The sequence below is a fragment of the Canis lupus genome, chromosome 6 (genome assembly GCF_048164855.1).
Source record: "Canis lupus baileyi chromosome 6, mCanLup2.hap1, whole genome shotgun sequence".
Classification (NCBI taxonomy): Eukaryota; Metazoa; Chordata; class Mammalia; order Carnivora; family Canidae; genus Canis; species Canis lupus.
In genome coordinates, this window is record NC_132843.1 from 24,128,484 (window position 1) to 24,152,907 (window position 24,424).

At 38.7% G+C, this 24,424-nt stretch overlaps 1 protein-coding gene across 5 annotated transcripts in view; it reads right to left on the reverse strand.

Annotated features, from left to right (window-relative positions):
* GAREM1 (GRB2 associated regulator of MAPK1 subtype 1) overlaps nucleotides 1–24,424 on the reverse strand; it is a 201,228-nt gene that overhangs the window by 85,273 nt on the left and 91,531 nt on the right. For 2 of the 5 annotated variants that reach the window (XM_072829159.1, XM_072829161.1), the window contains exon 1: nucleotides 5,039–5,132. The exons of the other annotated variants lie outside the window; for them this stretch is intronic. The gene's annotated coding sequence lies outside the window, so the exon portion shown is untranslated. Of the gene's footprint in view, nucleotides 1–5,038; nucleotides 5,133–24,424 lie in introns of those variants that run through there. 5 annotated transcript variants of the gene reach the window in all.

Here is a 24,424-nt window from a genome sequence, read left to right on the forward strand (position 1 = left end):
GCCAGATCAGCACACAAAACCTGATTTAAGCGATGATAATGCTAAGGCAGGGCCCAGAGTTCTACAGGACACTGGGAAAATGCATCCCAGGCCAATCCCATGTGGGGTGGAAGAAACCAATCTTCTTGTGCTGCCACACTGGCTTGTCAATGGGAATCCTGTCCTCCTTGCTACCAGTCACTGTTGGAGGATTCTGGGATGTAGGCTCCGTAAGGCAGCGCTGGAGAGCAGCCTCTAAGAGTGCCAAAGTTTCAGGAAATGAGGGGCAGAACTGGAAGTCTGGGATGACAAGTTAAATGAGAACATGAAGGGATGTGGATTGGCATAAGGAGGTGAGGATGGAAAATGGAACAGAAAAAGGAGTAGGACTGGGTCTCAGGGTAGGTTAGTGAGGACAGATGTGAGTCAAAGTTTACCCCCTTCCTTCTTTCTGTGGATCTACTTCCTCTTTCCCCAGGATCAGATTTAAAAGACCAGACTTATTGAATATCTGTGATTATGAGAGAAGGCAAGAATCTCCATGGAAGAAGGGTTTGGAAGGATGAGGTAAGAGAGAAATCCAGGCTGATCTGGGGTCTCTAGAAGACAAAAACTCCCCAGCTGTGACCGTGGGATAGAGGAGTTCCCAACGACCTCCCTTCTGGAGCTGCTACTAATATAAACTGGTATAAACTGAGAACACAAAGGGAATTAGAATATAAATAACAAAACAAAGCAGTTCAATGAATTTTTTATTAATAACAGACCAACTCATACTAAATCTTTCAACCATACATTTCCACACGCCAACTAGATCATCTGTTGTTTTTGATAGAGTATGGAGTTCTTAGAAGAGGCAGATGTTAATATGGAAATAAAAGTTACATTCATTTTCTATTTAGGATGAGAACCTATATGTACAACTTTCTTCGCTGAGTTTGATTCCACTTACGCTGAATTAATATTTTTAAATATCGTCACATAAAGAAATTGACAAAATAGTTCTAACCAGATGCTGATAAAAGAAGAGTCTGTTTTTTCAACATGACTTTTGAGGGCCTACCATGTGCCAGGTATTTTCTCAGGGTAAGGGATACAGCAGTGCTGGATCAGAGAAGTTCTGAGTGCTACTTTTCTTTCTTAGCATAATACTGCGACAAAGGAAGTATCTCAACTTGTAACTGGTCTTTGTGAGCCACTATTGATCTACATAATAGCTATTTCATTCATGTATGGCCAACTTTTTTAACCTTGGCCCAACTATAAGGGTTGAAAGAATCTGTCACACTTTGTTAAGTTCTCAAGTCACTGGTGTAGTTTATTGAATTTCTTGCTTTGTTTACATCAGGATCTTCTTTAACTCTACACTTGAACTTTTGAGTTACATTAGATAAAAGTATATTAGAAAGAACACAAGGTTTACCAACAGATATCTGATTACTGTACACTGCAATCACACCTTTGCCAGGTGGAATCTGAAGGGCTTTCTGATAGTGAATCAATTAATTCTATGCTGTTCTGAGTGTGTGAAAATACTGGCCAGTGGAACCTGGACCTTTAGGATTTAGAACTGTTAGAGGGTTGGGGAGGGCTTAACAGAGGGGTGAAAGGGAAGAGGCTAAAACGGGAGAGCTAAAAGTCTCCAAAAAAGTCAAGAAAACAAAGTTCTATCCTTAGAAAGATTATACAATTTTTATTTTTTTATTTTTAAAGGTTTTATTTGTTTACTCATGAGAGACACACAGAGAGAGAGGCAGAGAGAAAGGCAGAGGGAGAAGCAAGCTCCCTGCAAGGAGCCTGGTGCGAACTCAATCCCAGAACTCTGGGATCATGACCTGAGTCAAAGGGAGACATTCAACCACTGAGCGACCCAAGTATCCCCAATTTTTATTTTTTAAATTATTTTTATTTTAGATTTTATTTATTTGTTGGTTGGTTGGTTGGTTTGAGGGGGAGGGTGCAGGGGGAGGGTGCAGGGGGAGGGAGAGAGAGAGAGAATCCTAAGCAGGCTCCACGCCCCTCATGGAGCCCAATGCGAGGCTCCATCTCACAACTCTGAGATCATGACCTGAGCTGAAATCAGAAGTTGGATGCTTAACCAATGGAGCCATCCAGGCACCCCTATATAATTTTTATTAATAAACTGATGAGTGGGATCTCTGGGTGGCGCAGCAGTCTGGCGCCTGCCTTTGGCCCAGGGCGCGATCCTGGAGACCCGGGATCAAATCCCACGTCGGGCTCCCGGTGCATGGAGCCTGCTTCTCCCTTGCCTGTGTCTCTGCCTCTCTCTCTCTCTCTCTCTCTGTGTGACTATCATAAATAAATAAAAATTAAAAAAAATAAATAAATAAACTGATGAGTTAGAAATGAATGATTACAAATAAAAGATGTCCTATATAGGTCTATGTTAAGAAACTGGTAAATATTGGTGAAGCCAAAGAAACCACAGATAACATATGTGAGGTATAAACCATCTTATAATCTAAACTGGCAAATTCATTAGCATTATAAGGTTGCAATAAAATGAAAGAATCCTATAAAGAACTTATTAAACTCAACACCAAAGAAACAAACAATCCAATCATGAAATGGGCAAAAGACATGAAGAGAAATCTCACAGAGGAAGACAGACATGGCCAACAAGCACATGAGAAAATGCTCTGCATCACTTGCCATCAGGAAAATACAAATCAAAACCACAATGAGATACCACCTCACACCAGTGAGAATGGGGAAAATTAACAAGGCAGGAAACCACAAATGTTGGAGAGGATGCGGAGAAAAGGGAACCCTCTTACACTGTTGGTGGGAATGTGAACTGGTGCAGCCACTCTGGAAAACTGTGTGGAGGTTCCTCAAACAGTTAAAAATAGATCTGCCCTACAACCCAGCAATTGCACTGTTGGGGATTTACCCCAAAGATACAGATGCAATGAAACGCCGGGACACCTGCACCCCAAGGTTTATAGCAGCAATGTCCATAATAGCCAAACTGTGGAAGGAGCCTCGGTGTCCATCGAAAGATGAATGGATAAAGAAGATGTGGTTTATGTATACAATGGAATATTACTCAGGCATTAGAAACAACAAATACCCACCATTTGCTTTGACGTGGATGGAACTGGAGGGTATTATGCTGAGTGAAGTAAGTCAATCGGAAAAGGACAAACATTATATGTTTTCATTCATTTGGGGAATATAAATAATAGTGAAAGGGAATATAAGGGAAGGGAGAAGAAATGTGTGGGAAATATCAGAAAGGGAGACAGAACATAAAGACTCCTAACTCTGGGAAACGAACTAGGGGTGGTGAAAGGGGAGGAGGGCAGGGGTGGGGGTGGATGGGTGACGGGCACTGAGGGGGGCACTTGACAGGATGAGCACTGGGTGTTATTGTGTATGTTGGTAAAGTGAACACCAATAAAAAATAAATTTATTAAAAAAAAGATATTTCACCTATTTAAAAAAAAAAAGAATCCTTTAGTGCCAGAGGTCATTCCTTTTTCCCCTCCACATTTATATTTTGTGTTCTCTATATTGAAATTCCTATTAGTGATGAAAATACTATTTAACAATGTAAGCAAAACAAAATTAGCAAAAGATTATCTGAGTTTCACAGATTTTGTGAAATATGAATAGCATAGCATGAAAAAAATCTTTAAAATACATAGATTTCCCATGTTTAAAACGGGTGTATTATATATAATACATTCTGTTTCAGTGCCTAAAAGAGTGCCTGGCACATTAGGTCAATAAATATTTATTACATGATAATGAACAAAGGCAAGATCACTATGGCTAGAAAAATTGCGATTTTCATCAGGGAGAGTTCAAAATTAACTCAAATTGCCATCAGCACTACCTTCACTGTGAAAATTTGTTTCTTTTCTACCTACAATGAAAATTTAAGACTTTAATGACACATTGTAGCTAAGAGAAAAACAAGCTGTATTTCTCTCCAAACCTCCACAAAATCAGGATGGCATTCTAATCATACCAGAATGCGCTCTGAAGAGACCTCAGAGATAGCAGAGTTAAATTCTCTCAATTCATTGCTCAAACTTGGCCTAGAGAGATTAAATGATTTGCCTGAAATCTCACAGCACAGTAGTAATTAGAATTCTATTCCTTAGGACCTCCCTCCAGTGTTTTTGTTCTTTACTGTATTTAAATAAGTGTTTTGTGAGAAACCAAAAGTCATAGGCAAGATAAAAGGGAGTAATAAGAATCAACTGTATTTGCCTGATGATAAATTTAACACAGAGATCACTATCTGAACAGACTCTGTTCAAGAAAACTCCACAAACAAAATTGCTTTTATAGGCCTTTAAAAGAATGAAAATTTGGAATCAGAGATGGAAGAAAAAAATTTTAAGAAAAGATAGTCTCAGGATCTTTATCTATGTTGAATGGCTCAGGTCTAATTATGGTATTCTAAGTGTTTTCCAAAACAATTGATCAGTTATATGATTTTACAGATCTATATCTAATTCCTTTAAAAAAAAAATCTCGAAACAAGAAGCCTATGATGAAAGAAAAAATAGTGAAATATAAAACTGTATCTTTGGATAAATAAATAAATAAATAAAGATTTCTTACTTTGCCTCTTTGGAATAGATATATTTTAGATACGGCTGTTTTATCTGGATTTCTGTTTTTAATCACTATTTATAAACCTTACTTTAAGAAATCAAGAACAGAGAGAAAGTTGTTAAAATGACGGGGCTTTCCTTTCATGTTTCGAAGCTTTCCACCCAACATTTTAGTCACTAGCAATAGTTTGATGGAATAAATCCAACCAACATACAAACATATTAGAAATTTCTTATTTCATGTTTATCTTTTTAAATAATGACAGCTAAAAAAAAAAATCACTGATTTCATCCTGCTATTTATAAAGATGAGGGAACTAAGGACTTCTTTCTTAGTATCCTGTCACCCTTAAGTGCAATTTAAATTCACAGAAAGAAAAAGAGGGTGTTAACAGGTAAAAACCATTCTATAAAAGAAATGGAGAGTTTTGAAGCAAACAAAAGCATTTAAAAGGTTATAAGCCTACCGAACGGAGTACAACTTAGGTCCATACAATAGTTGAAAAAAAAAAAGAACATTCTGTACAGTGAAGCAAAATTCCATACACATTTATTATTAGAGAAGGCTTTTTTTTTTTTTCCAAAATGAATATATCTAGAAGTATTCTTTGTTGCTAGGAGCAACATTCTTACAACCACATTCTATTGCCTGAATCAGGTCATGATTACCTTTAAACAGACCCTGCCATTCTAGAGAAGCACTTTTTCTTTCATTCAGGATTTCTAAGGAAATGGCTTTCATCTTAGGCAACTAAACATCTGGCTTCTTGGTTTGTTTTAAGGAGCAAAATGGGAAAAGAATGAATCACCATGAAGCAGGTCAGGTTAGCAATTTTTTCCTATTTCAAAAAAAGTTATAGTCTCCAAAAGTTTTTCCTTGAGAAAATGAGTAATTCAAAATGCACTGGTAATTATAGATCAGGGATTTTCAAATACGTCTAACGATCATTCACACTAATCTCCCCTGTCTGCTTTCTAAACTCTTACATACAAGCTGTTTAACTGTGATTCCACAGAGTCAAAATGCCACGAGGTAAAAGAGTGAAATTATTCCAGTTTTACTGGGCTTTCTGAGTTTTCCCATCACAAAGACAATTAAAATTAGTGTAATTTTGGTGTACTTTTCTTTGATTCTTGGAACAGATTCTTCTATTTATCCCTTTCCTACTTGATGGCTGGATAGTTCAATCATTTATTCCTCTGCCCACTTACACTTGTTTCAATTCCTAAAATATATAATAATAATAACACCAATAAAGAAGACTGCTATTGTCCTTATTACCACTAGATACTGAGATTTTATTAGATGTCAGGTACTGTATATGTGCCTTATAGATGTCTTTCAATCTTTACTATGGTATTTGGTATTATCATACCCATTTTATAAGAAACTGAGACCACAGAGCTAGCAAAGGGCACAACCAGGATTTGAACCCAGGTTTATCTGACAATGCCTAAAATCTCCAGTAAGGTGTGAAAATTACCCTCTATGTACCCCTTGCATACATGATGATCCAGTTTTGCCTATTCCCCATGTATTAGTGGCTTCATTGTATCTATAATTTTATTTTTTAAAGGATTTTACTTATTTATTCATGAGAGACACAAAGAGAGGTAGAGACATAGGCAGAGGGAGAAGCAGGCTCCCTGCAGGGAGCCCAATGTGGGACTTGATCCCAGGACCCCAGGATCACAACCTGAGCCAAAGGGAGATGCTCAACCACTGAGCCACCCAGGGCCCCTGTTATCTATAATTTTAAAATGATAACCTTAATGAGTTTTTGGTCCTGTGTGGCCCCTCCCTGCCTTTGTAGTTGATTCCTGTGCCACTCTACGCCTTCCTTTTTGACTCTAAGGACTCTGACCTCCTTTGGATGCCTTTCATACAAAGGGCGTGTTCTTGCTTAAGTCCTTGCACACTCTGTTCCTTGCGTTGGCAATACTTTCTAACTCATCCTTGACCTATCAGCTTACAAGTCATTTCCTGAACTCAACCTAAATTAGCTCTTCCTTTTCAGCTCTCAAGACATCTTGAACTTTTCATTCATAGGCTTTATCTCCATGTGTAATGATTAGCATCTTTCCCTCCCGGGACTGCGAACACCCCCATGACAGAGACTGACTTTATCCTGTCCAACTTGCATCTCCAACAGCTAGCACAGTGTCAGGCATGTAACCTAAACAGATATCCAGAAAAGGCCACTGTAGACTGGGAAAAAGGAAGGCCTCCGATTGTTTTGTTAGCTTCACCTAGTATTCTAAGGCATGTCTGAGTTAACGTAACCTACATGGGAGCTGTCATCCTTTACAAAACTCTTTTATCCAAAATATAAAGAGAGAGACAGAGAATTTCATCTAAGCCACGAGTCACAAACATTTCTTTATCCTAAATAGAGCTATCCCTAGAACATTACAATTTTAAATAATTTTAATAACAAGTAAGCATTACTACAAATAAATTATTTTAAGGAATACAGCAGGACACATGTATCTAAATTAGTTGTCTTTGAAATGCATCATTCTGGGGACGGTGCAATGACTGCCATGACACTATTATTGTTCTAGACATTTCTAAAGCTTCTCTTTGGTAACTGCCTTTAAAATCAATTTGCTAAATAAACACGAAAACCTGCCTCCTCACTTCATGGTGATAAGTCACTATTCCTTAGTTGGCACTGTCTGCTCCCTCCTTCCATTCACAGGTGACACATTCAGCTTAGCCCCCACCACTAAGCTTGAGGGATTCTCATCCCCTGATGCATGGGCCTTTGGCCAGAAGCATTAAGATTTACAGCAGAATCGGCAGGTTCAGTCAGCCCATGGAGGCATGGGACAGAGGAGACCCTTTCAGAGACAGCACCAGACTTGTGTGGTTCCCCATACTGGCATCCTCATTAACACAGGTGAGACAGGCAAACTGCCATGTTGTGACCAGCCAGGAAATGAGACCCGCCTGCAGAGGGCATTGCTCATTACGGGAAGTCAAGTGAGGTCTTGGTGAGATTTCAGTACTCTTTGCTTGGCGGGGGTCCTTTCACACCTCAGAGTCCCCATAAACTTTCTCCCAAAGTGGTGTAAGCATAGCTTTTCATTCCTCTGCTGCACAATGCTGATTTTCTTTCCTATGAAAACCACTGCACTCAGTATGGAGTTCAGAATTAAAAATAACTAGGGCTGGGGGCAGGAAGGAATGAATAGGGAAAGCATAGAGGATTCTTAGGGCACTGAAACTACTCTGTATGATTTATAATGATGGATATATGTCATTATAAAGTTGTCTAAACCCAAGAAATGTACAAACTGCTATAGACTGAATGTTTATTCCCCCAAAATCCCTATGTTGAGTTTTTTTTTAATAAAGATTTTATTTATTTGAGAGAGTGAATCTGACGCACACTCCAAGCTTAGCTTAAAGCTGGATGCAGAGCTTGATCCCATGACCACAAAATCATGACCTGAGCTGAAACCAAAAGTCAGATGCTTAACTGACTGAACCACCCAGGTGCGCCCCTATGTTAAGGCTGAATCTCCAATATGATGGTATTTGGAGAGATTCCTGGGTGGCTCAGTGGTTGAGTGTTTGCCTTTGGCTCAGGTTGTGATCCTGGGGTACTAGGAACAAGTGCTGCATCGGGCTCCCCACAGGGAGCCTTCTTCTCCCTCTGCCCATGTCTCTGCCTCTCTCTGTCTCTCATGAATAAATAAATAAAATCTTTTTTAAAAAATGGTGGTATTAGGATGTAGAAGCTTTGGGAAGTGATTAAGTCATAATCCCTCGTGAATGGGATTAATGCCCATAGAAAAAAGACCACAGAGAGCTCCCTTACCCTTTTAGACATTTGAGGACACGGGTCAACGCCTTCATCTTCGACTTCCCACCCTCCAGAACTGTGAGCAATACATTTCTGTTGTTTATAAGCCATTCAGTCTATGGTATTCTGTTATAATAACCAGAATCAACTAATAGAAAAACCAAAAGAATGCCAGATTGTATGGACTTATGGACTCCAGGTCATACTGATGCATCACTGTAGGTTTATCATAAGGACCACTCTGGTGGGGGATGTGGATAGTTGGGGAAGCTATGCATGTGCTGGGGCAGCAAGTATATGGGAAATTTCTATATGTCCCTCTCAATTTCGCAATCCTAAAAAAGTTCTAAAAAATAAAGAAAACGCTGTGTCGAATGTCTTTCTTAAGAGAACAAAGAATTAACTAATAAAAGAGGACAGGGCAGTTTTCTAGGATGTCATGTAATACACAACTTTCAAATTCCCTTGTGAGGAATGTTCATTTACTCCATTCCCTGTGGCCACAGTCATTTCTGGGTGGTGAAAACAACAGGCCACTGGAAGGTCAGGGTCAAAGGAAGTAGTAGCAACCTCAGGCCAGAATTAAACAATGTATCTATCAGAAGCAGGTCTGGCTACACAATTTGCAAGGCACAGTGCAAAAGGACAACGTGGGGCCCCTAGTCCCTAAAATTACTGAGAATTTCGAAACAGGGAGGGCAGCACATTAAACCAAATGTGGGGCTTCTGTGACTGTACAGGATGCAAGCCCATGAAGCCAGACCTGAGAAGAAGCAGATAAGCGTCCCCAAACTCCCCCTGGTGCATTCAGTTATCATTCTTCCTACTGAGACACATATATGCCTCAAAACCATATGTGGGAGGCTTTGCAAAAACAATAAAATGAACAAAAAGCCCTTCGCCTTCTGCTTTAATTTTTTAAGCAAAGTTAAGATGTGCCCGTAATTTTAATAGTCAGATGCTACTGAGTGTCGTATAACGGAAAATGAAAAACAGAAGCTCCTGCCCCATATCTCCCAACTGGATTCTTCCTCCCCACCAGAGCTGTACATTTTTAACTGAGCTGTTTCTTTTGACATTTGCCTCTAAATATTTATCACTTATTGATTATGTAGGGGGCTTATTATCCCACCTCTACTTACACCATACTCTCTCCCCAATCCTCTTCATTTGGTTCTGTGTCAATTTGGGGATTATAATCAATATTCAATGTTTATATGATTCAGTTCACAGTGGAGCCAATATGATTACATCTTTTCCCATGCCACATTTCATATTTTTCCCCCAGAGGGATAACTTCATTTCTACAGTTGCTTTGCTTTTTAAGTGACTATCACTAATTCTTGTTGATCCAAAGTATAAAACTCTTGTTGATCCAAAGTATAAAAACTCTCTGTAGGGGCACCTGGTGGCTCAGTCAGTTAAGTGCCTGCTTTTGACTCAGGTCATGATCCCAACATACTGGGATGGCAACCTCCATTGGGCTCCCTGCTCATTGGGGAGCTTGCTTCTCCCTTTCCCTCTTCTCTCCCCACTACTCCTGCTCTCTCTCTCTCTAATAAATAAATAAAATCTTAAGAAAAAAAAATTTCTCTCTATATGGTCAAAAACACAAGGGAATCAATCAATTCTCTCTTCAAAAAAAAAAAAAAAAAAAAAAAAAAGAATGCTGGGGCACCTGGGTGGCTCAGTGGTTGAGTGTCTGCCTTCAGCTCAGGTCATGATCCTGGGTCCTGGGATCGAGTCCTGCATCAGGCTCCTGCTTCTCCCTCTGCCTGTGTCTCTGCCTCTCCCTCTGTGTCTCTCATGAATAAATAAATAAATTCTTAAAAAAAAAAATGCTGAAGACCATTTCCACCCTTTGCTTTTCTGGAACATCTAGAGTTCAAATGTTGAGCCTTCTGGAGACGTTCTCTAATTTCTTTTCTATACTACACTTCTCTCCTTTTTTTTTTTTTTTTAATTTTTATTTATTTATGATAGTCACAGAGAGAGAAAGAGAGAGAGGCAGAGACATAGGCAGAGGGAGAAGCAGGCTCCATGCACCGGAAGCCCGATGTGGGATTCGATCCCGGGTCTCCAGGATCGCGCCCTGGGCCAAAGGCAGGCGCCAAACCGCTGCGCCACCCAGGGATCCCTACACTTCTCTCCTTTAGGAAATTTTACTTTCTGGGAAAATTCTTCATATTTAGCTATCCAGTCATTCCACTACATTTCTTTATTTAGGGAATATTTTCACTTTATTTATTTTAAGTCAGCTCTATGCCCAACCTGGAGGCTGAACTCATGACCCTTAGATCAAAGTTGCATGCTCTACTGATGGAGCCAACCAGGTGCCCCTATTTGGGGGATACTTTTAATTTCCAAAAGAAGAATTTGCTTATTCTGCTTCTTAAAAGAAAAAAATATATATATCCTAGGGCACCTGGCTGGCTCAGCCAGTTAAGTGTCTGTCTTTGGGTCAGGTCACGATCTTGGGGTCCTAGGATCAAGCCCTGCTTTGGGATCCCTGCTCACAGCAGGGAGTCTGTTTCTCCCTCTCCCTCTGCCCCTCCCCCCAACTCATATGTATATACTCTCTCTCAAATAAATAAAATCTTTATATATATTTTAATATTTATATATTATATAATATTTATATATTATTAATATATTTAATTAATATATAATTAAGTATAGAGTATCTCAAAGAAATAAAATCTTTATATATATTTTAATATTTGTATTAAATATATATAATGTTTTTGCTTAATAAATACCCTCTACCTGCCCATCTCTTTCAGGCAGTTAAGGAGTTTTTCTTCTGATTTCTGGAAGGCATTTTTTACAAGATTCTTTTTTCTTGTGACTGTCATGTTAGTCTTCACAGGTCTGATGCTCCTGTTTGCCAGTTTTGATTTAAGAGGGAGCACTAAAACTCAAATGGGAAGTTTTGTGTGCAGGAAAGGGCTTTGCTGACTAGTGATCAGCTGAGGAGTCTACATTTTATTAAGGGACCTCCAAATGTTAATATCCACAGACCCTTTTTTGAGGATCATTCTTCAAAAAAAAAAAGCCCACAAACAAAACAACGCCACCCCCTGCCTGAAGGAATTATACTCAATAGCAAACTCCAAAGCCAAGTGGCAGAGGGGTATGGGAGTCACAGAGAGTGTTCTGACTTCCACAGATCTGTTTTCAGTACAGGTATGTATCTTTACTATGACTTTACTCCACTGAAGATGTGGTCAATTATGGGTGAAAATCCCATAATTTATTCTAGAGATTTATTAATGTCTTTCATTCTGTTACTTCCTCTCCTCTTCTGCTTGTTCCTAAGGGCCTATATGTGCTCCTTTATTTGTTTTCCTGTGCCTGGGAAGAGAGCAAATACTAAATATCCAGGCTGACTCTGCACCTTTAAACAAGCTCTTTATGTTTTTCATTTAATTTTTTAAGATTTTATTTATTTTATTTATTTATTTATTTATTCATTCATTCATTCATTCATTCATTCATGAGAGACACACAGAGAGAGGCAGAGACAGAGGGAGAAGCAGGCTCCCTGCAGGGAGCCCGTTGTGGGACTCAATCCCAGGACTTTGGATCACGCCCTGGGCTGAAGGCAGGAGCTAAACCGCTGAGCCACCCAGGCATCCCTTTAAACAGCCCTTTATAGAGAGTTCTCCCTTTGCTTCAGACTTTACTCTTTGTTTCAGAAATACTGTTATTATGCCAGCATTTCCAGGTAAGGGGAACTATATTTCTATTTAATAGTCTTTTAAAAATACTAAAGTGCTCACAGATGACAGGTTTCTGATTTTGTAAATCCAATTCCCTGATCCTGCCATACAGCCGTAAGGAAAAAGGACACAGCCCTCAGAGGTCTTCTTGAGCAGAAGAGGGTTTTTTTTTCCTCCCTGTTGTCACTACCACCACTTTCATTACCTCACACAGCAATGTGTTCATACACAGATGACCTACTTCAAGGATCACCTACAGTTAATTCCCAAATCTCAGACTGGCTCCTTACCTCCTGATCTCTCCATAACCACATACACCTGGCCTACTTCCTCATTTATTTTTCATTGACTCTGGCTATTTTTCATGTTAGAACCATCCAACCACGATGAGAGAGGCAAATCTGTATAAAAATCAATCAAAAGTATAATACTATTCCAAAATTAAATGGTTTCTGGATATTTGTTTTCCTTCAATAAAATTAAGAAAGAAGAATCAACTAAAATACTACCTCTGAACAATCAGATCTTGCTACTTTAATAGTATGATTAACCATAAATTCATTTGGGTGTATAGGCCCACTCTATTTTAAGTTCTGATTTTAGACAGAAAATTATTTTCACAAGTGTTTGAAAATTTGACTCTCTCCTACCTTCAACAAATGGGAAATGGAATCAAAAGACATTCTATGAAAGACTTTACATCTGTATTTTATAATTTGCAATACCTTGTTTAAGTCAACTCATTTAAAAAATTCATAAACAATTTTTATTTTCTAGTAGAATTTATAAAATGTACTATGTTTACCTCCTATAAAATCAACATCAAGAAGGTAAATCAATAGGTAGAAAATGGAATGAAATCTCTTCTTTGAATCCTTTCATTCGTCTTCTGAAGGCATATGTGCTAGGGTAATAATTAAGATGTTGTTGAGTACAGTACAAATATCTCCATTTTTAAGTGTGATCATCTATGTGCATTGCTTAATAATGACTACTTTCAAGCAATGGTACAAAAATAAAAGTTTATAAGCCATTTCTGCCACCCTCAACAGCTACTAAAAATGACCACAGTTAGTCTGGCAAGGGTAGGGGGAAAAGGCAGAGATAAAAAGATACAAGAATCATGCAAATCCTCAATATTTGGACTAAGTAGCTATAATCTTCAGTATCTCCCACACCAGATGTTGTGGCTCTAAGAATTCCTATTCCAGGACACAGTCTCTCATTCATTCATCTTGGCATCAGTATTCACTATTCACACTTTCTTTCCATTCTGGTACATTTACCCTTAGGGTACTCAAAAGATCTCTCTGGAACCTGTCACTTTCTAAGTTAAGACATTTTCATGCCCTTTACAAAAACCTTTTGAAGAATTTTAGTGGGTTAATGATCTAACATCCACTGTAATTTACTTTAAATTACCAATAATATTTGAAATTATAATATTTCTCCAGTTATAATAGAAATCTGTAATATGAATATATGCAGCTAATCAGTGATGGAAAAACTGGAATGTGTGATTTTCTCAGTTCTTCATAATCAGTTGTAAAGGCCAATTACAGAATAGAAAAATTACTGGGGAACATGAAACACTCAAATATAAAACAGCTGAAGGAGACTAATTTACATGGTTTGACCAAATGATGGCAAGCTAGTGTTTACTGGAATAAAACACACTGTGCAAGACATCAAAGGGATAACCTAACTATTTATACTTCTTCCAGTTTCAATTTCAAAAGAACAAAATTCAAGATATTTTAACTATCAAAACTAGACTGTATTCTAATGAGAAGAGATTTCTCAGCAGAGATTGCATTTTTAAAGCAGTAATATCCCACTAATTATACAGCTGCCTGTTTGTGTACCTCTTTAAAGCTATTAAATCTATATCTATATATCGAATCACTTTTATACTGACTAGCCAAAATTGACTGCTCTTCCAAAGAATCGTATGGCAAATGTGTCAAGTACATAATCAATCAATCAATCAATCAATTAATTTTGGGGGGGCAGGGCAGAGGGATAAGGAGAGAGAATCTTTTTTTTTTTTGTAAGATTTCATTTCTTTATTCTCGAAAGACACACAGAGAGAGGCAGAGACATAGGCAGAGGGAGAAGCAAGCTCCCTGTGGGGAACCTGATGTGGGACTCGATCCCAGAACCCCGGGATCACGTCCTGAGCTGAAAGTAGATGCTCAACCATTGAACTGTCCAGGTGCCTAGGAGAGAGAATCATAAGCAAACTCCTTGCTGAGTGCAGAGACTGAGGTGAGGCTTAATCGTAGGATCCTGAGATCATGACCTGAGCCCAAATCAAGAGCCTGACACTTAACCAACTGAACCACCCAGGGTCCCATATAATCATAATTTAAACACCTCTGGATCTGGATTCATATGTCAAATTTGCTTAAATTGTGGAGGCAAACTGGAATTATAGCTTGTTAGTATTCAGCTTTTTCAATAAAGTATATGAGGGGTTTGGTTTTGAATCAAAATTGATGGGCCTGTCTTAATAAAATAGAAATAATCCTGAAGGGATCCCTGGGTGGCGCAGCGGTTTGGCGCCTGCCTTTGGCCCAGGGCGCGATCCTGGAGACGCGGGATCGAATCCCACGTCAGGCTCCCGGTGCATGGAGCCTGCTTCTCCCTCTGCCTGTGTCTCTGCCTCTCTCTCTCTCTCTCTCTGTGACTATCATAAATAAATAAAATCTTTAAAAAAAAAAAAAAAAAAAGAAATAATCCTGAAAAATTGGATATGCCACAATTTCCCTCATAATTATTACAAAAGTATACCTATGCTTCTTAGGGAAAAAAATATTTTCCTGTCTCTAGGAAAAACAATCTTACTTGAGGACACAATATGCCTTTAAAACACCAATTATTTTAAGGGTTTTTTTTATTTTTTTTATTTTTTTATTTTAAGGTTATTAAAAACAATTGCCTAGGGCAGCCTGGGTGGCTCAGTGGTTTAGCGCCGTCTTTAGCCCAGGACCTAATCCTGGAGAGGTGGGATCGAGACCCACATCGGGTTCCCTGCAATGGAGGCTGCTTCTCCCTCTGCCTGTGTCTCTGCTTCTCTCTCTCTCTCTCTCTATCTCATGAATAAATAAGTAAAATATTTTTAAAAAATTGCCTAGCCACTAACTTTAATTCATGGATCCATTCTGTGTTTTGGACATTACCTTCTTCACCATTGTTTCTTTATAAAATGAATATGGTGTCATATCTGTATAGTTAGCCATCTTGGTCAGAAGTATCAATAATCATCTATGTATTATTTGTGGCAGGTAAAAGTGAAATAAAGAATTTTTTTTTTTTTTTTTAGAATATCCTTGATTTGGGATGCCTAGGTGGCTCAGCGGTTGAATGTCTGCCTTTGGCTCAGAGTGTGATCCTCGAGTCCCAGGATCGAGTCCTACGTCCGGCTCCCTGCATGGAGCCTGCTTCTCCCTCTGCCTATGTCTCTGCCTCTCTCTCACTCTCTGTGTCTCTCATGAATAAATAAATAAAATCTTTTAAAAAAAATAGAATTTCCTTGATTTAGTAAGATTTTCAATCTTTGGTGGGAGATCCCTTTTGATCCAGGCACTGAAAGCCTAGGTCTCAGTTTTCATTCTTAACAAATCAGGCTTCAATAAAAGATTTGAGAAAGTGTAAGAAAAAGCTTAAATGAGCTAACTCAATGCCCTAACCTCAGTCTAGGAATCCTGGAACATACCGAACTTTCTTTCTTTCTTTTTTTTTTTTTTTTTTTTTTAAAGATTTTATTTGAGAGAGAACAAACCATCAAGGGGAAGAGACAGAGGGAGAAGCAGACTCCCACTGGGCAAGGAGCCCCACGTAGGGCTCAATCTCAGGACCTTGAGATCATGACCTGGGCCCAAACAGACACTTAACCAAGCTGCCCAGGTGACCCCATCCTGAACTTCCAAAAGAGACAAAGTCTTATAGTTGGTAGATTTTCAGTCATCAATATGTAGAAGGGAGGGTTGTTTTGAAGAGGCTCAGGTATTCTTCCTGGAACTTTCTGAAATAACCAAAGGAGAAGCCTTTGCCAGATCTGACTTTAAGGTGTACTCTGGTCAAAGTTATCATTCTGGTATCATGAAAAGAGTAATATTTCAACATTTCACTTCCATAAACACTTACCCTATACCTTCCCTTCCCAACACAGACTGTGCAACACAGAAACAGTACATGTGACAGAAAAACAAAATCTAAAAGTATATTTACTGATTATTTTTAAAGTCCGGTATGCTACTATTACCAAACATTCTATCTCACGAATACATTAATGTTAGTAAAATACATTTATAAAATTGTCTAATTTAGCTCATGGGACTGATGTACAGAAAAGTATTTTATAAACATAAAGAAGGGACACCTGGGTGGCTCAGCGGTTGAGCATCTGCCTTTGGCTCAGGGCGTGGTCCTGGAGTTCCCAGATGGAGTCCCACATCGGGCTCCCTGCATGGAGCCTGCTTCTCCTCTGCCTGTGTCTCTGCCTTTCTCTCTGTGTCTCTCATGAATAAATAAAATCTTTTTTAAAAAAATAAAAAATAAACATAAAGGAAATACTAACAGCAGAAAAACATAAGAAAAGTACATGAGGAAAAGAGGATAATCAGATCAAAATTTTAAAATAAGAGAATATACCATGTGCCAGACACAGATAGAAGCACAAGAAAACATCAAGCCTTTTACATTCTTTTTTTTCATTCTTTTTAAAGTAAATTAAAAAGGAAACTGATTTCCAGAGCATGAACTTAATGAAATTACAGATTAGTGAATGATAAAGCAAAAACTCAAACCCAAAACTACTTCAAACCTGTGTCCTTAGTCATTTATAAGAATTTTTAAAAATAGGCAAAGGGCAGTGAGATGGAATTGTTTTTATGTCCCAACCTTCAGGAAGAATGTTGGTTCAAAACAGTAATTTCAAATATAAACAGAACCTTTATATATACAAAATTAATTTTATTTTTATTGGGAAACAATAAACATCATTTCAGTTGGCTTTAACTTTGATGTTCTACTACTCTGGCAACAATAGATATTTTAGTTTATTCAACTGGAAAAAAATACTAGCCATTCACATCATCATGAAATACTGTCATTCCACACCCATAGTTACACTAAAGCAACAGAAACTACCTTGAAGTATCCTGGTCACTGTACAAACATATCATGGAGATTTCTTATAAATCCAATAGTTAAGAGTTCAAATATCTTATGGAAAGTGGCACAAAAATCTTTTATAAGATCATGGTTTCAATTTTTAGTTCAAAAACTACAGACACTATACATAAATGTTATATAGGTAAATGTCGTTTGTATACTATGATGGGGAAATGGGAAGTAGAAATGAGGAGGCAAGGTTATCCAAAGCCTACCCAAATCTCATTTCAGGATGCCCCCTCTTCACACTCCAATTGCCTGTGCCACCAAGCCCCTCATCCAAAGGCCTTCTTCTCAACACTAATCCTGAGTATTTCAGGCTCATTTTGGAAGGAAAGCAACACCATTAAAATAATGCAAAAGAGGAGTGGATTTTTTTTCAATATGAGTTAAACTTATGGATATAATGCATATAATAAATAAAAGTTAAAAGACAAATTCCAATGTAAGGGAGGAGAGGATTTATGGAGGTGGCTGAAGATTTCCAGAACCCCTTCAAATAGTATTCCTTAGGGCAGCCCTGGTGGCTCAGTGGTTTAGCACCACCTTCAGCCTAGGGCCTGATCCTGCAGACCTGGAATCAAGTCCCACATCAGGCTCCCTGCATGGAGCCTGCTTTTCCCTCTGCCTGTGTCTCTGCCTCTCTCTCTCTCTCTCTCTCTGTATCTCTCATTAATAAATAAATTTTTAAAAAAACCGTATTCCTTAGATGTTGCTGAAAGTCTTTGTAAATCATATATGGTCCTCCAGATTAGACACCTATTCACCAATTCCGTTCCATCTACCCCTTTCCTTCTTCAAATTGTTGGCTCCAGTAGTTTCAAATGTACAACTTTATTTCATTGAAATAGACTGCTGTCTCTCCCTGTCTGTAACAATCCTCCTCTCCCCACCCTGTGACCCAGCAGGAATACCACCCTGTAGTACCACCAATTCTACTCTCGGTGAGTTAGGAGCCTTTTTTAGATAGTCGTGTAGCACCGTGTGTTTGCCCCTCTAGTGCTACTTATTACCTTACTCATAATAGTATTTTAGGCAGGCTTAGATTTCCTTGCACTTCAGTGACTAGCACAATGTTTGACATAAGAGTCCTCAACAAATACTGGCTGCATGGATGAACTTATAAATAAAGTTAGACAAGGGCTACTCAAATAGAAGACAAGAAAGAGAAACATCTTCAAATAGACTACAGTTTATATATTTATAGGAAGAGACTTGCATATAAAAGAGAAACATTCTTTTTCATGGAGATCCACCAATTAAAAACCTAAAGGGTTGGTAGCCCAGAAAGTTGTGACATTGAAGCTTTTAATCATCTTCCTGATCCATTTTTACAAGAAACTCTAACTAACACATCATAAATATGAGATAAACTTTGGTTAAAATTATTAACTAAAACTAAGTACCAGAGCCAACTGGCAGTTATGCAACAAAGAAGAGTGATGTAAATTATATTTTGCTTCCGGCTGGCTGGGAGGTCTACATACCAAAACTGGGTTGGCAGCTTTTAGTTGTTGAGAAAGTCCTACAAATATTCTGGAAAAACCAGTAGATGGAATTTAGGTCCTCAGTAATACAGCTTTTTACTGTCAACAGGTGAAATGCAAAGTTGAGAAACCAAGTAACATCATATTAGGGTCATGTGTTTCACCCTCAACACCCTGAATTTAAAAAAAAAAAAAACACACTGAATAGCTCTGTTTAAATTTTTTAAAAAGAAAAATGGAGAAGTTATCGACGTCATTTAGGCTACTTGGAAAGGACAAGGTGGGAATCTACTTAAACATCTTCATTTCCTCTAAGCCTTCCTTACTCATATGGCTATCTAGCAGTGCTAATTTTTTTTAATATTTTATTTATTTATTTGAGAGAGAGAGAATGGGAGAGAAGGAGCATGGGCAGGGGAAGGGGCAGAGGGAGTGGGAGAAGGAGACTCACTGCTGAAAGGGAACCTGATGTGAAAGTCAATCCCAGGACCCTGGGATCACTACCTGAGCAAAAAGGCAGATGCTGAACCAACTGAGCCACCCAAGCGCCCCTAGCAGTGCTAATGTTCTTAATTTATACATCTGCATTTCAGGTTTTCAAATGGATCCATGTCAAACAAAACCAATACCAAGAAAAAAAGCTGACACAGAATAAAAGCACTAAACACTTCATTTTCTTTTATAACGCACTAATGTAAATCCCTTCACTTTCTGCAAAGCAGAAAGAAGTCTCTATTTAAGTGAAACTGAGACAAACCATGAGAGACTCTTAAATCTGAGAAACAAACTGAGGGTTGCTGGAAGGGAGGTGGGTGGAGTAACCAGGTGATGAGCCTTAAGGAGGGCACATGATGTGATGAGCACTGGGTATGATATGTAACTGATGAATTACTCAACCCTACATCTGAAACTAATGTTATACTATATGTTATCCAATTGAATTTAAATTAAAAAAAATAAATGAAACTGATCAACTACTGTTTTCAAGTAGTATTTAAAAGATCCTACCATTGAATGAGTAGCAGAAACATCAGATGCTGGTTTCTGACTAGTAGAATCCTGCTTAGTAGATTTGCATATGCATAGAAAACAGCGGATACAGGTAAAAGCATGCTTTTTCTTACTATAACTTACTATACTATAACTTCAGAGGCAATCAACTGGTTGTCCAAGGCTAACTTGGACTGTAACTTTGAGCTTAAGACTTAGACATGCCTTTTTCTTCTCCTGACAATTTTATAATACCTAGCATTAACCCAAATTCCATTGATTTACAGAAAACATACTCCTCTTTCTTGTATTTCATCTAGTTTTAAGATCACCTCCCAGAAAAGACAAACATAGAAAGAACAATCTATCAATAAGGTCCTCATTGTCAAAGTCCAAATTTTGTTTTGTTTTATCAAGCATTTGCAAGCTGAGCACTCGTCTAGGTTTCAGGGATACAAGGATGATGTACAGGGTCCAGTCCCAAACCTGAGCAAGCCAGGGAGACAAACATGAAATGTAATAACTATATGAAGTAAAAGGCTACATGGCAGTAAGAAGAGTGAATTTACTTACAGAAGGGATGACTAATTGCTTGGGGAGCCAGATAACAATCTCCATGGAAAGCAACATTAGTTGGGGCTCAAGGATGCACAGCGAGGACATTCCTGTCAGTCACAAAGACTATGACATGTTTGAGGCATTCACTTCGATGCTCATCTATTCCAGGCAAATCACATATACTTACCTTTTTTTTTTAAGACTATTTTTTTTTAGAGCAGTGTGAAGTTCATAGCAAAATTGAGAAATACAGACAGTTCCCATATACCTCCTGCCCCCACACAAGCATAGCCTCTCCCATTATCAACATCTCCCACCAGAATGGGACATCCAATATAATTCAATGAACCTACAATGACCCATCATAATCAACCAAAGCCCATAGTTTACATTAAGGTTCACCCTTGGTGTTGTACACTCTATGAGTCTGGATAAATGAAGGATGACATGTATGTACCACTGTATGTATATATGTATGTACAGGGCAGTTTCATGCCTGTCATCCTCTTCCTATCACCACTGCTTGGCCCTCCACAAGAAAACACCGCTTAATAAATGTCTGCAGCCAGGGTCCCTGGGTGGCTCAGCTGAGTGACTGACTCTTGAGTTCAGTTCATGTCATGGTTTTGAGGTTGTGGGGCTGAGCCCCACATCAGGCTCTGAACTTGGCGTAGTGTCTGCTTGGGATTCTCCCTCCCTCCTTCCTCCCCTCCCCTGGGTCGTGCTCTTGTTCTCTCTAAATAAGTAAATAACATCTTTAAAAAAATAAATGTCTGTAGCCAATGAGGATCACTGATCAAAACGGAGCTATTTATTATTTCAAAGTTTGACCAAACTTCTATGAACCTCTGGATCTTCCTATCTGTCAGCAGTGTGTCACAGCTGGTCAAGTAATATTCATGGAATATCAGTCAAAAAAGCTACAGAGAGGTCTCAATATTTCTTCAGTTAGTAAAAATACCATTTTCCTTTTACACTCTGAGTCATTGTTCCCACTGCCTCACTAATAATGTCTAGATTACAGGAACTCTATTTTTTATATATTAAGATCATAAAGTCTCTCTAGATCCTGATACTAAGTACAGAGTGATTAAATTATTCATTTTAATGAATGGAAGTAGATCCATAAACACCCTTCACAGCCCAGCCCTAGTTACTTTCCTGCCCACTCCTGGCTACTCTTTCTCATTCTTGCACACACTCCTCTCTTCATTCCCTTCTCTTTCCTCTTCTTTCCCCTTTCCTCCCTCTCTCCCACCTATGCACACACAATATGAATGTGGCTTTTCAAAAACAGGCTCTGCATTTTGATCAGGAATCTGAGAAACATGATTCCCCAGTAATAATAATTAATAGTGAAATTAAACAAACAAAAAGCATTGCTCAGCACTTTAATTTAAATATAGCTAACCAAGAAACATTGGCTTTGGGACTCAACATAAAATGTAGTAATTGTCTTTACAGAAGGTGGACAAAGAGTCTGCATTTGATCTGAATGGTACACCTACACCACTGTTCCCAGTGAAGACAGAGCAGCACAAGCATCTGAATGTTATTTTATTGTATTGCCTTTCCAACAAATAAGCCTTAAGGAGTAGTATATTCCAGCAAAGCTTCAAGTTATCAGACATTCTGAGAATGAGTGAGAAAAAGGCATAACTAATTCCAATAGTCACATTGTAGAGCCCACATGCTTCTTTACAAGATGTAGCATGGCTTTCACATCATGAATTTGGACAATGAGCCAAATTACTTGAAGTACGCATATGTTGAGCATATATATGTATAATACATATATACGTTTTAAATATTTTTATACTTTAGAGAAAAGATAGTTAAAAATTGGCCTTGTAGAGAGTTTTTTTTAGGGCTTACAGATTTGAAACTCTTTCCTTCTACTTTCAGGCACTAACAAAGAGAAAGATACTCTGTTGACAATATTATTTGCTGCAGGCCACACACACACACACACACACACACACACACACAAACATACACATATACACCAAGCTAAATGTCATATATAAATAATAAATACATATATATATAAATAAATATATTTGAAGCCCACATAGTCTTTTAAAATCAGAATGGTTAAGCGTATGGTTGTGAATAAACAAAACTTTCAGTTGAAAACACACACACAAAAAAATGGGGATGGGGTGGGGGTTGGGTCAGGTACCATTCAAAATAAAGACTTCTTACTTAATATCTTCATGATTAACTAAACCACATCATGGGGCACCTTGTATGTTTTAAATACCAAGGACCTTTCTGGCTACTGTGTGGGTAGCAAATTTGAGTGGAACAACACTGGAGGCAGTTCAAAGGCCACTGTAAATCAAAAAGGAAGAGGGTCTGAATTAGGGCAGCAGGAATAGGTTTCTTCCAAAAGGACACAGTTGATATGCAGAGTAGATAGAATCAGTAGACTTTTAATCACAGGATGTGGGGGATGAAGTCGTGGGCAGACTACCAAATTTCTGGCTTGGGTGGTGATGCCACCAAACAGGATACAGGAAGAAGAGCAGGCTGAAAGGCGAGTTGACTGAGATGCTCCTAAGGACAAATGTCAGGGAGAGGCGTGGGCCAGGGATGGCACTCTGGGCAACATCAAGTACCAGGTGTAGTGGCACTGACAGTGAGAGCTTGGAGACGAGCCAACAGCAGGCGGTGATGTCCCACTGGCCTGGAGGTCCAGAATTCCAAGGAGCAAAACAAACAATTGTCTCGAATGTGGTAGAAAGGTCCAGCAAGGAAAACATCCAGTAAGTAGAAAGTAGGATGCGCTACAGATCTTAGTAAAAGCATTTCAGTAAAGTTATAAGAATAAAAGTCAGAGCACAGCGAGTCAGGAGGCAAAGGAGAGGTGAGGAGGGAGATGTTTGAGGAACTGTTAGACACAGACATAGGATTAAAGGCCGGCTTTAGGTTGGTTTGTTTTTTCAAATCAGTTGATATCTCATCACCTAGAGATGGCCAATGTTGACATCTTGGTGACCATCCTTTCATACGTTCCTTTATGCGTGTCTGTATGCGTATATATGTTGATGTAAAATACATATATAAGTACATACATACATACACATATACGCACAATAATGCAGACACAAAGAACATTGATTGTGGATAAGATTATTAGATACTAATAAAGCAAATTATATTTTTACAATTAACCCACCCTTTAAGTGATGAGAATCACAAATATCCACATAAAAGCAGAGTCTCTATTCTAAATCAAAACCCAAGAGCTCGATGTGACACACTCTACCCTTTGATAAAACTAATGTTTCTTATTTCTGAGAAACATAGGAAACAGACACACCCAATTTTTTGAAGACTGAGAGCCATTACCCACTTGGAAGATTTCCAGGGGTTTAAAGATATAATCTTAGGAGTAGAGCCCTAGGAGCTATACCTTTGTGGGCAAACAACCTCCCAGCAAGGGGGTACTGATAATATACACCCATGGAGTGACACCCAGTGAGTCATCAGGAAGGGGCAAGTTCCACCCTGTGGAAGCTTCCACACCTGTCTGTCTCACCATGATGAAAAAGAACAACACACAAAGCTCTCTACTGTGGTGTTGCAATGTCAACAAAGCTGGGAATACTGGTTAAACTGGCCTTGTCAGCTGAATAGCTACTGGATTTGGCTTGGGTTTGCTCTACCAGGAAATGGGGCAAGAGGTCAGATTTGTAACATTAAAAGGGTAACCCCCAAGGACTCCAGAGAAGAAAGCAGGACATGGGTCGTTGCTGTAGAAAGCTGAGTGCAGTGCTGTGTTTTAGTATAGGATACAGCCTCATTTCGGTTATAGCCCTCCCCCCTCCCTCTCCCTCCTACGCTCACCCCTGGTATGCCAATTTCCCTCCCATAGAAGTTCTCCTAGTAGTTATCAGAAGGAACATGTCTGATAAAGCATTCTGTATTAACCACTCTCCCTAGGCTGTACACAGTAGAAAGATTTAAAAGCATGAATCGTCGATCTCTGTCAAGAGTAGATAAATATCTGAATTTTTGTTTTTAATTAGAGAATGAAAAACTAAACAGTCAAATTGCCTACCTGGAGGAGACATGCAAAACTGCTATTATCCACTTGGAAG